The sequence below is a fragment of the Bactrocera neohumeralis genome, chromosome 5, assembly GCF_024586455.1.
Source record: "Bactrocera neohumeralis isolate Rockhampton chromosome 5, APGP_CSIRO_Bneo_wtdbg2-racon-allhic-juicebox.fasta_v2, whole genome shotgun sequence".
Taxonomy (NCBI): domain Eukaryota; kingdom Metazoa; phylum Arthropoda; class Insecta; order Diptera; family Tephritidae; genus Bactrocera; species Bactrocera neohumeralis.
Genome location: NC_065922.1, coordinates 67,891,110 through 67,906,171, shown reverse-complemented (window position 1 = coordinate 67,906,171; position 15,062 = coordinate 67,891,110). Strand labels below are relative to the sequence as shown.

The 15,062-nt window shown below is 31.4% G+C and overlaps 1 protein-coding gene across 1 annotated transcript in view; it reads right to left on the bottom strand.

Annotated features, from left to right (window-relative positions):
- LOC126759352 (microtubule-associated protein futsch) overlaps positions 1-15,062 on the bottom strand; it is a 216,069-nt gene that overhangs the window by 97,287 nt on the left and 103,720 nt on the right.

The following is a 15,062-nucleotide window of genomic DNA, read 5'->3' as shown; positions in this document are numbered from 1 at the left end:
ACCATTTATAAAAAAGTCGAAAACAGCTATATGTGATAGAAAATCTTTGAACTCAAATTCGTAAACAGAATTCTTGGCACATCAGTTGCAAATTTTTCCTACAGTTTTTTTGAGTAGTGTAATTTTCTATGAGAGGCGATAATTTATGAAATTTGAAGAAATATTTTTGGTTTAAAGCTCCGCCTCAGAAGACATTTGAATTTACTGCTTATTTTCAATAAATTTTTAGAAACCTAAATTAGTCAAAACGAAATTTTTACTTTATATTCTCTTGAAAATATTAACGAAATTCATAAATCTCTACTAATTTGTCTTTCGAACACAAAAAAAAAACTTTAAAGTGCTTTAAGCGAAACGAGAAAATTAAACAGGACTCTTCCAGTGCTGTGGCGTTTGTCACCTTCATAAAAGCTATGCAAAAAAAATTAATAAATAAATAAAAATATGAAAAAAGTAGTACTCATTAACTAAAAATCTGCTCTGTAACCCATTTGACATTGCAGACAGTTTGTTAGATCAACATAACGTATGAGTAACATTCCGTCAAATTTTTGAACTGAGTGATCGTTCGAAATTTTAGAATATTTGGTTTAAAGCTCTCCAGACAAAGGCGTGTGCTGAATATTTCGGAGAATAGTCAAGTTTTATGTTTTTATATGCATTACAAGTCTACTCAGAGCACAAAATAATAGTTCGTTTAAAGTTACTCATACGCCATGTTGATCCAACAAACAGTCTGCCGTATCAAATGGGTGCCAGAGCAGTTTTTTAATTAATGAGTACTACTTATTTCACATTCTTATTTCTTTTTTTTCTGCTACAAGAAAGCCACTTGTCATAGTTTTTGTGCTTTGATAGTAGAATTTTCCAGCAGAACAATTTTATAATATAATACGCGCACACAAGTAATGCCGCTAAACTCAAGCTAGGCAACTGCATACTTTAATAAAAGCAAGTGAATACTTTAATAAAACTGCAGTGCTTAGAAAAGCATGAGAAAAGTTTCCGAAAGCAGCACAAATTAAAGCAAGCTTGCAGCACAGCTTACGCACAGCAAGGTAAAGTACCGTAAATTTTAATGCGTTGACTAGTTTGAGTGGCAGCGAGATTGCAAAGCAAGGGCCAGCGCTATTAAAGTGTGGTTACATCATATACACACATAAAAATATAATTTAATGCATTTGCGCTACAACAACAGCTGCCGCACGTACCGCTATGATTTAGATTTTTGGATTTTTGCGGCAGAGCTTATAATTAAGCGAGCATAAAGTCAACAAGAATATGTGCAAGTTAATTAAATTCCGGCAGTGTGTTTGATTACCCTAGAGCATGTAACCGCCGCACACACACAAGCACATATAAACTTTTATTGAGCCAAGCGCACGGCTCTGGGCAAGTAAATGAATTGAACGCGTAGATAGCGCTGTGTGTATGTGTGTGGGTGTGGTAATGAATGGCTGCAAGTAAATCAGGTAGCAGTAAACTGAGCCAGTCTTGCTTAAGTGTGTTTGTGTGCGGGCAAAAAATTGCACGCAAAATGAAAGTGAAAAAATTTTACGGTGTATTAAGGCAATGTGCAAGGTTTGAGGTTGCAACTAAATATAAATTAGTCGGAAAATTAAGTGTAATGAAGTGCTGTGCGGCAAATGAGTACAAAGTAATGGCCAAGTTGAAGTAAAAAGTTAATGGAACAGCTAGTGGCTGGCTGAGATTAAGAGGAGCTGGGATACGAAGGCTGGAAGCATTAAATTTATAACTTTTCGGGGAAATTTCGAGGAGATGCTTGGAAAATTACGTTTATAAAGGTGATTGAAAAATGAAATATATGTATTGTATTACTAAAAGCACATAAAAATTAAGAATTTACAAAAAAAAATTGGCGTTCCTATATACAATTTTTTAACAAATGTAAAAAATAATTGTTGGATTGGTAACAAAATTGGCAAAAAAAAGAACTTAAAAGAAAAAAATTAGCAAAAAATTACAATAAATATTTTATAAAAAAAAAAATTATGAAAAAATTCAGAAAAATTAAAAACCAAAAATAAAAAATTAGCAAAAAATTAAAAAAAATCAGGAAAAATAAAACACGGGAAAAAACGTTAACTTCAATTGCACCGAAGCTATAATAACCCACTTGACAGCTACAACAGATTCCATACAAGAAAATCAATTTGATCATTCAGTTTATATGGCAGCTATATGCATTAGTGTTCAAATCTGAACAATTTCTTCAGATATCATACGGCTGCCATAAATAACAGCCAATGCAAAAGTTGGTAAATATATTCCAAGAAACAAAAAAATTTTCCACATACGGACATAATTTTTTGTATTTTGTTTGTATGGTAGCGCTATGTTTTAGTGGTCCGATCTAAACGATTTGTTCGGCGATTATAGCGCCGTCTTTGGTAATAATACATGCCAAATTTTGTGAAAATACATTATCAAATGAAAAAGTTTCCATCAAAAGCACTTGATTTTGACCGTTCAGTTTGTATGGCAGCTATATGCTATAGTGGTCCGATCTGTATAATTTATTCGCAGATTACACCGGTGTTTTAAGCCATTATCTGAGCCATATCAGGTAAATATACCTTGTCAATTAAAAAAGTTTTTCTTACAAGAACATGATTTTGATCATTTAATTTGTGTGGTAGTTAAACCCTTGAGAGGTCTAATAGTGGCGCATCCAACAAATGAGCATATAAACGTATATAAAATGACTTTTGCAATGTTTCAGCACCATATTTCAAAAACTGAGGGACTAATTGGCAGATATGCCGACGAGAAATGGAAAACAATTTAACACTTCTTTCGTCAAAAAAAAAATTGTACCAAAAAAACTCACCTAATAATTTTCTAAACATTAAACATCCTTTTCTGTTATTTTCTTAATATGTCTTTTATTTAATTTTATTATAATATTTTTTTAAGTTTATGAAATTCTATAATAAATATATCGTACTTGAGTCAATTGCAACACTGCTTCAGGTTTTTTAACCAACAAGAAACTGCTCAAACTCTTAACTGTAATTTCAACATGACATATAACACCAATCGCCACGACATTTAATCCATCGATAATAAATTGAAATGCAAACACTTGTTAATTAAGCGTCGATTTGATGTTTTGACAAGCGGATTATTGCGTACAGCGCCTTACAACGCCACAGCAACAACAATTAATACAACAATAACGTAATTAAAATTTAATTGTCAATCATTTGTAGCGCACATTTCAATGCAATTAGCAGCTGTTGATATTATGGGACACGCATGTGCGTGACACATGGCGTATACGTGACTTTGTATAATTGCCTCTACACATGAGATTGCGTATACGCAGTGGCGAGCTGAAAAGTGTATACATACATGTAGAAATGGCAGTGAAATACAAAAATTGATTTGACGCGTTAGAGAAGCAATGGAATTTTATTTTTAAAGCATTTCAAATAAAAATTTATATTCCATTGAAAAGCGAAATGCAAAGATAAGCGTGTGTAAAACGCCAAAATTGATATGTAAGACCTCTGCAGCTAGGAATTGAGTAGGGAAATTCCTTTGTATATGGCTAAAAGAATTTTTGAATATGTGTTAGACTTCTGAAAGAAAGAATTTTGTAGAAATTTAAAATTATGATCAAAATGATGTCCCATTGATCACATTTTACATTGATTTTCGCTAATTTTAAATTACTTTGGCACAATAATATGTTTTAAACTAACAAAATCAAGTTTTATAAGCATTTTTAAACGGGTATCTTGTACTGCGCCCTAAATTTAGAAATAAATAATAAGTTTTTTCGAAGTTTGTGGAAATTAATTTAAAATTTTATAAGCGTGGTAACCCTGGCAAAAAAATAGATTGATGACATTAAGTAATAATTTTTATGAGTCTGGCAACCCTGTTTAAAAATATAAAACAAAATATTTAAACACAGATAGCAGATAGCATTTAAATTTTTCATTCAATTAAATCATTGATGGCATTCATTTATACTTCATTTGAAGGCGGCAACCCTGGTTCAAAATATAAAAAAAATGTATGTAAGTCAACGAGTAGTATTTATACTTTTCTTATACCATGAGTATGTAAAGTTTTAACTAGCTGATATATACATTTATACTAAAGTGGCAACTCCGATTTTTTTTTTAATAATTACCTTTTTTAAGATAAACATATTTTAAAGCTAAATAAGGTAAATTAAAATTTTTTTATTTACTGAAATCATTGTTTTTATTTATTTAGAATTTTTATAGGCGTGGCAACTCTGTCATATAAAATTAAAAACAATATTTGAGCCAACGAGTAGTATTTAAATATTATTTTGTACCATCAGCATGCAAAGTTTTAGCTAATTGGTATTATATGTTAACATTTATAGTAAGGTGGCAACTCTGAATTTTTTTATTTTTATAATGTTAGTTTGTACAGCCAAATATTTTCATTATTTTCTTGTTTTAAACTGTTTACCCTGGAAAACATGTGTGTATACTAAGGTACTTAACTTAGGTGCTTACATACATACATACATATATTTTCTAGTTTAAGCTATATTTTATTCTACTATGTAGACCAGCTCTAGCTTCAAAGCTAGCAAAACTAAGCGAATAATGTTCATAAAAGGAAAATTCTTTTTATTGACAAATATTGTTGAAAATTTACACTTAGTATATTTTTTGTAAATAAATCTCATATAAGGTGGCAACTTTCGACCTTTTAAAATTTCTTAGATTTTTAATAGTAAATCATGTTAAGTGTTTTTGACATACATACTTGTATTTTATTGTGAATAACATTCAGTTTTTTTATATAAAAAATTTTAAAATAAAATAAGGTGGCAAGGTCATACGTTTATTTTTAAGTACAAATGCATTGTGGATTAGGTATAAAAACCATTCCAATTTATTTGAATTTTAAATGAGATCAAATAGAAAATAAAAATTATGAAATGTGGCAACCTTTAAAAAACCAGAAACCAGATTAATGAGATGACATTTTGAGTATAGCTTGCCAATATTTTGTACATCAACAAACTAAGAATTGTTATTATAGTAAGATTACTAATTTAGATAATATTCATTAATAATTTACATAAGCGTGGCAACTCTCTTTTAATTATGAAATAAAATTATGACTTAAGCGCTAACATTTCTAAATTTTCTAATCATAATCAAACAACTTAAAATGTTTAATATATTATTATTATATTGGTATGTATGTATATAAAGTCACCTGGGAACTCTATAAACTAAATGAGTAAATTAAGTTCTTGCAGAGAAAATTTTTATTTGACAAGGTATCTTCACAAGATTTTACATGAATTATTATTTAAGGCAACAATTAGATCTCCGAATAATTGTTTCCGTTCGGCTCACTACAACATATACATAGTTATGTAGCTGTCATACGAACACGCCGATCAAAAGTTCTTGTAAAAAAACTTGAATCTGTGAAGGGTATTATAGCTTCGGTACAGCCGACGTTAAAGTTTTTTCATTGCGAGTTTGACTTTAGTTTAGGATAATTTCAGTTTTTAAATATAGTAAGGTGGCAACGCCGTAAGAATTCTTTTACTGCGAATTCATTTCTAAATAGGCATAACTTCAAATGGAATTAATTTGAATTTAAAAAACTATCAAATAAAAAATTATTAAAAGTGGCAACCCTACTTCAAATAATGCAATATATATATTTAAGTAAAATTTGCAAATATTTTGTAAAATTTTTAGTGTCAACGAACTACAAATGTATATTATATGTTTATTATTTTAGATAATTTCAATTAAGAATGTAATAAAGGTGGCAACCCTGCCTTTAAAAAAATTGTCTCAAGTCTGTAAGTATTTTTAAAATTTTTAACATCAATAAACTTTTAGAATAACTTTATTACATGACTTTATTTGCAATCAGCTGGCAACTCTATAAACTAGGTTCTTGTGAAAAGAAATATTTTTCTGGTATATATATAATATATAAATTCTCATAATTTTGTACAACTTTTAAATTTTTAGGCACAATACCAACGCAAAATTATAGCACTAACAATTTATGCATAAAAAGATGTTTGCTGTCACCGCCAAAACTATTCCACGCTCATAATCATGTGCCGAATATAAAGAAATAACGGAAAATGCGTTTGCCACGAAAAATATAATGAAAAAATAAATAAATAGCACACGCGGAAATTTGTTATGTGTGCGTGTTATACAAATGCTCGAAGCGTTTTGCTAACAAGCTACTAAACAAGCGCACACACACACATATATGTGTACAAAGTGCTGTCTTGTTATAACTGCAGTTACTTGCGCAGAATAACGAATAAGCTAAATAGGACAACAAGTTTGCCAAAGACACATAACAAGACGCAGCCAAATGTGCTTATAAAGCACAAAAGTTGAAAGCCAACGCGCATACACACACACACATACATATACATATATTATGTATGCGCGTCTAAGCTATCATTTGCAGCGCTGACTGTACACAAAACTGCTTCAGTGCGTAGAAGTGCGTAGTTGCCGTTACGCAACAACTTTTGTGTTCACCTCTGATTGGACTGCAGTGGGCTTGGAGGCACATATGTCATTTGCCATATTACATAAGTACCGTTGGTTTGCGCTGGTCAGCAGCAAATTGTGTCTCAAGTGACACTGGAAATGTTTTTGCATTTATTTAACACGCTGCTAGGCAATAAACTGGTCGGAATGTATTTTTGTGCTGCATACTAAGTAAGCACAGGGTGACTTTTGTTTGGAAGAAAGGGTTGCATGAAGTAAAAATTTAAGATGCGCGTAAGTAAGTTGAAAGAAAAACTTTTCTACTGTTGGATATTTTCTTATAAAAAGATGAGATGTGAGGCTTGGGACTTAAACAAATAAGTTTCTTGCGAACCGACATACCTAGATATATGTATGTATGTATTGGTCTAATTTTAATTTATCTCACATTTATAATGTGTGGAAATATGTAATGTTTAATATAATGACAAACCTTAAAAGTACTAATTTCATATATAACTTGAACATTCAGACTTCTTTTTAAAGGAAAAATGGTATCGACAGCCCAAAAGTATGCTTTAAAAATTATATACATATTTCCATAAGCTAGCATTCATGCAAAGCCATTATAATCTAAAGGACATGCATGACTCACATTTAAATAATATCCATTAACAATTTACATAAGAGTGGCAACACTGTTCTAATTGTGAAGAAAATTATGACTTAAGCTAACATTTCTAAATTTTTCAATCATCATCAACCAACTAAAATGTTTTAGTATAAAATTATATACAAATATATGACTATATTTGTAATCCGCTGGCAACTCTATAAGCTAGTTTTTTGTACGAAACAAAAATTATATACAAATATATGACTATATTTGTAATCAGCTGGCAACTCTATAAACTAGTTTTTTGTACGAAACATATTTTTTTTTGGGATACTATATCAAATACTGATAATTTTGTAATTTTTTTTTTTACTTATATGCAAAAATCCAATACGTGATAAGCGAATTTCAATATTCAAAGCATAATTTTAGGCTGAATTTGTATTACGTATACAATTATATTGTCTTTGAAAGCCCTAAAAAACACTAGAATGCCCTCGTAAAAGGTTCAAGAGATACACCAGAATTAAGGAAGTTGAGCATATTGCCACAGCAGGGTTGCCATCTACATATATTTTGGGAATATGATTAAATAAATTTATTAATATTACATAAAAAATAACGCTTATGACAAACCTCAAAAATATTATTATGACTTCGAAAAGGTTCACGAGACACACCACGCGATACAACATAATTGAGATTATTACCACAACAAGGTTGCCACCCTTATTTTTCATATTCGTTTAAATAACTTTGGATCTTTCTATGTTTAAAAAAGTTAAAATTGTGGCCATACAAAGCAGGAGGGAGCTTTGTGAAAAAAATTATAGGGTGGCAACCAATTTGCTTGTGTAATAACTTAACCGTCGCATTCGGTCAAATAGCACAGTGTTAATGAAACAGATTTATATCAAATACCGCTTAAAATGACGAGCTAAAATTTTTAGAAAATATCCGTATAGAATATGTACATTATAATAAGGTGGCAACGTCATACATCTTAAAAAAATAAATAGTTATATAAATAACTTTTATTTTAAAAGAAATTTATTTGCAAAGAAAGCAAATGAAAACTGACTACAGAAATGGTCCTGTGAAGTATAGTAAATAATAGTATAGAAATTTATTTATTTTAATTAAAATGAGATAAAAATTTGTTAAAAATTTGACAAAATTTTAGCAAAAAGTGTTTTTTTTTTTTTAAATTTTGTACCAGCAATTTTTAAGATGTTCTTGTATTAGTCTATTCTGGCAACTCTAACAAGAAAATAATTGTTTTTGCTATAATATATTAATTTCTATCACTTCTTGCATGTTTTGCCTTTACATGAGTAATTACAGCGCATTTTTTGACCAACATGAAAAGCAAAGTGTGGCAACTCTGCTTCATAATCGAATTTTCAGTTTTGAAATTTTTTAGCATAATTGCACACAAGATTCTAACAAAACATTTTACATGTGCCTTTAAAGGCAGCTGGCAACTCTATAAAATATTCGAAGACAAATTTTTGAGTGACGATTTCTAATAGTTTTGAAATTTTTGAGTATAATTTCACACAAGATTCTAACATAACATTTTAACCTTAACATTTAAATCTTTAAAGTTAGATGGCAACCCTATAACATGTTTTTTAATAAATATATTTTAAGAAAAATTTTTTATTTAATTTTTTTTTTAAATATTTTTTTTGAAGATGGTAACTCTATAAGATGTTTTTTTAATAAATGTTTTTTAAGAAAGAATTTTTTTATCAATTTATGAAAAATGATTTTAACATTACCGGAATTATGAAATAAAGTTTTCAGTAAGCGAACATCAGCTGACTGCAAATTTTTAACATATCATAGTATTGTATGTTTACATTCAGAGTCAGCTAGGAACTCTAAATATTTTTTATTTTATAAATTTAAAAATTTTATTTATTTATCATAATTAAAAAGATGAGAATTATTCCTACATAAATGTTTTTCTGCATATTTGGTTGCTGTCACATAACAGCTTTCATATATTTATGTATGTCTTTAAATATATGTTTTTATATATATGTCAATATATTTGTTTTTGTATATGTAAAATTTCCGTTAATAAATTCCTTTAAAAAATCAAACACTGTCTCTTTTATGTTTCCAGCAAAACCTCACTCCAACACTTGCTTTGTTTTCGCGTCACACCTTGGCGTATACGCAACAATTTGTGCAACCAATATCTGCGGCCACCGCTAGCTGTGTACAGAATGTTGCTTACGACGCAACTTTCCCGAATTAGTTTGCACAAACTTAATTTATGCATAAATGCAGCCAGCAAAGGCTCAGCTGGCGCTTGCTTGAATTAAAGCAAACGAAAGACAAAAACAAAAAATTATATGAAGTACAGCAAAGAAGGATAACTGACTAACTAAGGCGCAAGTATGTTTACTTAGCTGTTCAGCCGTTAGCTTGTTTGGCCACTGTAGACATTATTTGCTTATAATTTATGTGCAACACGCGTGCGAGTTAAAGCAGTAGAGACACAACAACAACAACAGCAAGCAAGAAAAGCAAAAATGACAAAGAGAACAAAAGTGAGTTGTTGCTGTTTGTAGTAGTGTAAGCGTAAAATACGCTTCTTCTTGCGTATATATGTGCATTGCGAAAATTTTCCTCGTAAACTTCCTTAGCGCTTGGCTTCCGGAGCTGCTGCAACGCTTTTGTTGCAAGTAGCGGTATTTTGCGCATACCTTACTATTCGCTGCTGTCTGTGTGTTGGCTTGCAAATTATACATTTCAAATTTCGGCTTAATACTCGCCGCTTTTCTCCCTGCCCCCTTGCTGTTGCTGCTGCTTCTCTCATTTCTTCTTGTTCCCTCGAAGTTTGTGTGCTTTCGCTTGCCTGGCTTATATAAATCACTCAATTACGACCACAAACTTTTAATCGATTGCTGCGCACATATTTATTTAGCAATTTGTGTGCGTTTGCAAATTTTTTTCTTCTCCCTTTTTATGGTCTTATTATGCGCTTTATGTATTTTTGCTTCATATTCCCTTTAGATTTGCTGATTATGTCATAATTTTTAGCGTCTTAAGTACGTAATTAATTTGCGTAAATAATGCGTGAATTGCGAGTGATAAATTATTTGACTGTTAGGCATATTAATGCTACAACAGTAAGCTTTGTATGAAAAATATCTTCTTCATTGAAAAATAATAATAAATTCATATACAAAACAAGAAAAACTTTGACTTCGAGTGCTTAGAAGCTATAATACTCTACACAAATACAAAATATTCCTTAACTTGATTTTCACCGGACATAATGTATGGTAGCAATATGCTAAAGTTATACAATGTCAGCAATTTCTTCGCGTAATGTTGCGATGACCTAGACCATTTCTTAAAGATATTTTATCAAATGAAAAAAAAATGAAATGAAAGCACTTGTTTCCGATCTTTCAGTTTGAATGTCAGTTACATGCTATTTCAAACCGATCTAAAAAATTTCTTCATTGATTGCACCTTATACAATGACCTAAGCTAAATTTTGTAAAGATAACTCGTTAACTGAAAAAGCTTGCCATACAAGCACTTGATGCTGATCGTTCAGTTTATATGGCAGTTACATGCGCAATCCGATATCGACGACTCCAATATTTCAGATCGAAATTATAAAAACTGAGCGACTGACTAAACCAACTCAGCTTATCCTACTGATTATTTATACTATACGTATATTTTATAGAGCCTCCGATATGTCCTGTTTTAGCCAATAATTTCGTGGCACAGTTAATATATCCTGTTCCGGACATACAAAGTACAGCGTAAGTGGAACAAAAAAGGGTAAGTTCGCAACAAATTTCGTGAGACACATTTTTGTACAAAATCAAAATGAAAACCCCAAAGACGTGGTTATTTTAATTCTTCACATAAATTTTTCGGTCATATGAAAAAAAGTCTTCATACAAAAGTTATAGTTCATTTCTTTAACTACAATATTGCATATAACTATTTTCTATAGAACTGCCAGCTTTGCCGAAAATTGAGATAAAGCATTCTTAACCCTTAAAATTTCAGCCAAGCTGGTCCCCTTCCTTTCTTTGTCCACAGATTGCAATTAAAATATTTCACTTTTAAGGTTTGTTATTTTATCATTCCTTTCCGATCAAGTTCAAACTATTAGTATCAATTTATTTAATTTTTATCATTTTCAAAGGCCTCTACAGCAGTCCATATACTGCATTTAAGTGATCGATGATCAGCTTAATCACAGCTAACGTGTCGCTCGAGTCTTTTAAGACGTCAACTCTGAAATTATTAAAATCATAAAATTACTTAAACCAAAAAGTCGCCAGAGCAGCATCGAAAATTCCAACCAAAAATGCAAAATCAGTTACGAAATACTGCTGCAAAGGTGCTCTCTTTGCTGTTCAACGCACTTCTAAGTTTCAGATACCAACCAATTTCAGAGAAAAAGTCGCAGATTAGCCTGAACTTAGATAAACTTGGGAAAAACTTAACACAGACGTCTTCATGCAGCCCAAACAGCCTTCTACCCTGTCTTCCTTAAATATTTGAAAAAGTGTTGCTAACAAAGATAACTCCTTTCCTCCACGAAAATAATACACATAATACTAACGAACCAACTCGGGTTTCATGAGAAACATAGCACGATAAAGCAAGTAAACACAATTAGTAACGAAATAAGAAAAGCATTAGAACACAGAGAGTACTGTTCAGCTATACTTCGAGACGCAGCTCAGGCTTTTGTTCAGGTGTAGCTTGAAGACCTTTTATATAAAATTGAAAACATTCTACCATTAGAATTGTACTAAACATTTAAAAAAATATACAATTTATGGTTAAAGTGGGAGATTTGTAAGGTCGCTAAGACCAAAAATGTGCCCGGCTGTAAAAATGAATCATAATTTAGTACATAACATAATACTTTTCATGCCATAAATTAAGAAAAATAGATATTATTTAGCTCTCCAGTAATTGACTGTGAAACATATACAAATACACATTTTTACAGTTGTCTCATTCGTCCTTCGTGCTTAAAAATATATAAGTATACAAGTATATGGGCATTCAGTAGCCGCAGCGTTTTACTTTTATTTTAACAATAAATACACAATATTTTCATTTTCAATTTACTCACAGCAGAGCGCAGAATACGCCAGCAGCGTCGCGAAATGCGCTATGCGAAGACAGGAAATCCATATTTAAGTATGTATATATTTATATAAATTTATAAATATACAATATATATAAATAAATGTATAATATACATATGTTATGTATGGTCTTGCTCTGCACTAAAAATATTGCTACCAAATTCAGCTCATATCCACCGTCTGCAAGCACGAAGCTTCAACGCGCAAGCGCTTTCCAATCAATGGATACCCTGCGCTAAACCAGCATATCTATATATACTTGTATATATATAAATATCATACATTGTATATCGTGTATATGTGTACATATGTGTATACTAGGGTGATTCAAAATTTTTTTTTTTTTTTTTTTTTTCAATTGGTACTCGCAAAAATAGGTTCCTAGACACCTCTAAGAAAGCCTCTCCAAATATGAGTTTTTAATTGTAACGGGAAGGTCCTCCGCCTAACGGTTTTCTATTTTTCTCCAAAATATGGTCTCTTATGATTTTTTCGTAAACCCAACCGTTTAAAAGATATTAACAGTTAAAGTTTGATTATTTTTGAGAAAATTTTTTATTTCTTATTAATTTTATAACTCAATAAAAAAAAATTATTATGAATAGATTTTTGGAGAGGTATTCTTAGAGGTGTCTAGGAACCTATTTTTTAGAGTACCAAACGAAAAAAAAATTTTTTTTTTGATCCACCTTAATATGCATTGATGTTTGACGATGAATATCTCGTAAACGCTTAACTTAATCGAAAAATCATAGTAGACCATTTTTATAGAGCAGTAAATTTCCTACAAAACTATGTGTTTTATCATTCATAATAATTTTTTTTCATTGAGTTATAAAATTAATAAGAAATAAAGAATTTTTCCAAAAATAGTCAAATTTCAACCGTTAATATCTTTTAAACGGTTGGGTTTACGAAAAAATTATGAGAGACCATATTTTAGAGCATTCAATTTCCTACAAAACCTAATTGACAAGATATTTTTTCAAGTAGTTGGAAGCGAGATATAAATTTTTCTATCTGATAATAGGAAAAAATAGAAAACCGTTAGGCGGAGGACCTTCCCGTTACAATTAAAAACTCATATTTGGAGAGGCTTTCTTAGAGGTGTCTAGGAACCTATTTTTGCGAGTACCAATTGAAAAAAAAAAAAAAAAATTTTTTGAATCACCCTAGTGTATACATATATATGTATGCAGCACCTGTCGTCCTCCAAGCGGCAGCGGCGACCTTCCTCCACGCTGCTTGCAAGCTTGACTGCTTGACTGTTTGACTGCCTGCCCGTCATGCCATGTGACTGCGTCCAGCTGATGCTGAGTGCAATATTGCTAGCGCATTGCTTTTTGGCTGCCAACCAAGTTGTCAAACGACGCTTGGTGCCGTTTAAATACATGTCTGTGGAGAAACTACTCTTCTATATACATATATATATATATAAACAACTTTTTTTTACATTTTTCTGCCATTTTTCAATTAATTTTGAGCGAGAAATAATTATTGTTCGAAAGATGTTCAACATCCCACCTACAGCTGTTTGCGGCTCTGCGAACATGTGGGGAGAGTAGCGGCACAGCGGCACATTAATGTCAAACACATGCTGCTAATCACTTGTCAGTGGGCTTAGCGCGCTCAAATATGTGCTCTCAGTGCTTAGTTAGGTCTAAATTCATTTTTCTGTATGTGTGTTGTTGTATGGTAGACCTGATGCGCTGTCCATCAAAAAGGCGTGTTTAATTAAAATGGCGACAATGACAGCGTATGTGACAGCTAATTGTTTTCAACGGAGCAGACAAATGACTAATTAAATTTATGATGGATATTTTAAAGAGGAGAGCACCAAATCGAGATGAGCAGAGATACAAGCCAAGGTGCATAGAAGAGCAAAAGCAGGTAAAAAGATATACATGATTTTATACCTAATTATTTATATATCTCAGAGGAGCATATAATTTCAGCATATATTGAGGTAGTTTTTTCGTAAGTTGTTATTGTTATTAGATAATATACTGGAGAAGGTGAAGACTGAATGACATATATAAAGGATAAGTATAGTTAACCGCTAGCCTTTATCTACATTGTAATATATTTTTTCTTTGCTTGTTATTCTCTTTTTATTTTATTTTTATTTCTTTTTTTTTTTTTTGTATTTCGTTCTTCATCTCTTTTCGCTATTTATTTTTTATTTGAGATAAGTACTTTTTTTACATTTTCTGCCCAATTTCTCTTCTCACTATATGTCTCTCAATGATTTAACGTTATTATAATTTAGAACTATTCCTTTGTGTCGTTTTCTTATCTGCTTCACTGGGTGGTAGATTAGATTAGATAGATAGACGAGGATTACACGCGTCCTAATGTCTATTGTGCCAGCTCCTAAAGCGCAAAGGCATATAGGCATATAGATAAAGTCCATTATACTGCTGGGTGCTAGCGAAGCGATCTGATGCCTAGTTGAAAACATTGATCCAAGGGCTTTTAACCTGCGTCTGCACACTGCTATGCACTCAGTTAGCAGGTATTCTAGATTTTCAGGCTCCCTGTCGCAGAACCGGAAATTTAGGCCAGAAACTAGGCCCATGTTATATAAGTGATTCTTCAGCTTTCAATGGCCAGTGTAGAATGCGAAAATTAGCCAAAATTTGTCGCTAGGGTGGTAGGTTACATATTTAAACCTGCTGAGGTTGTAACCGCCTCTTAGCAACTTGCCATGCCTTCGAGTTGTTGCCTATACCTCACCCTGCCTTCTTCTTCCTTGCGGAACAGCTACTTTGGTAAGAAGACCCACCACGATTA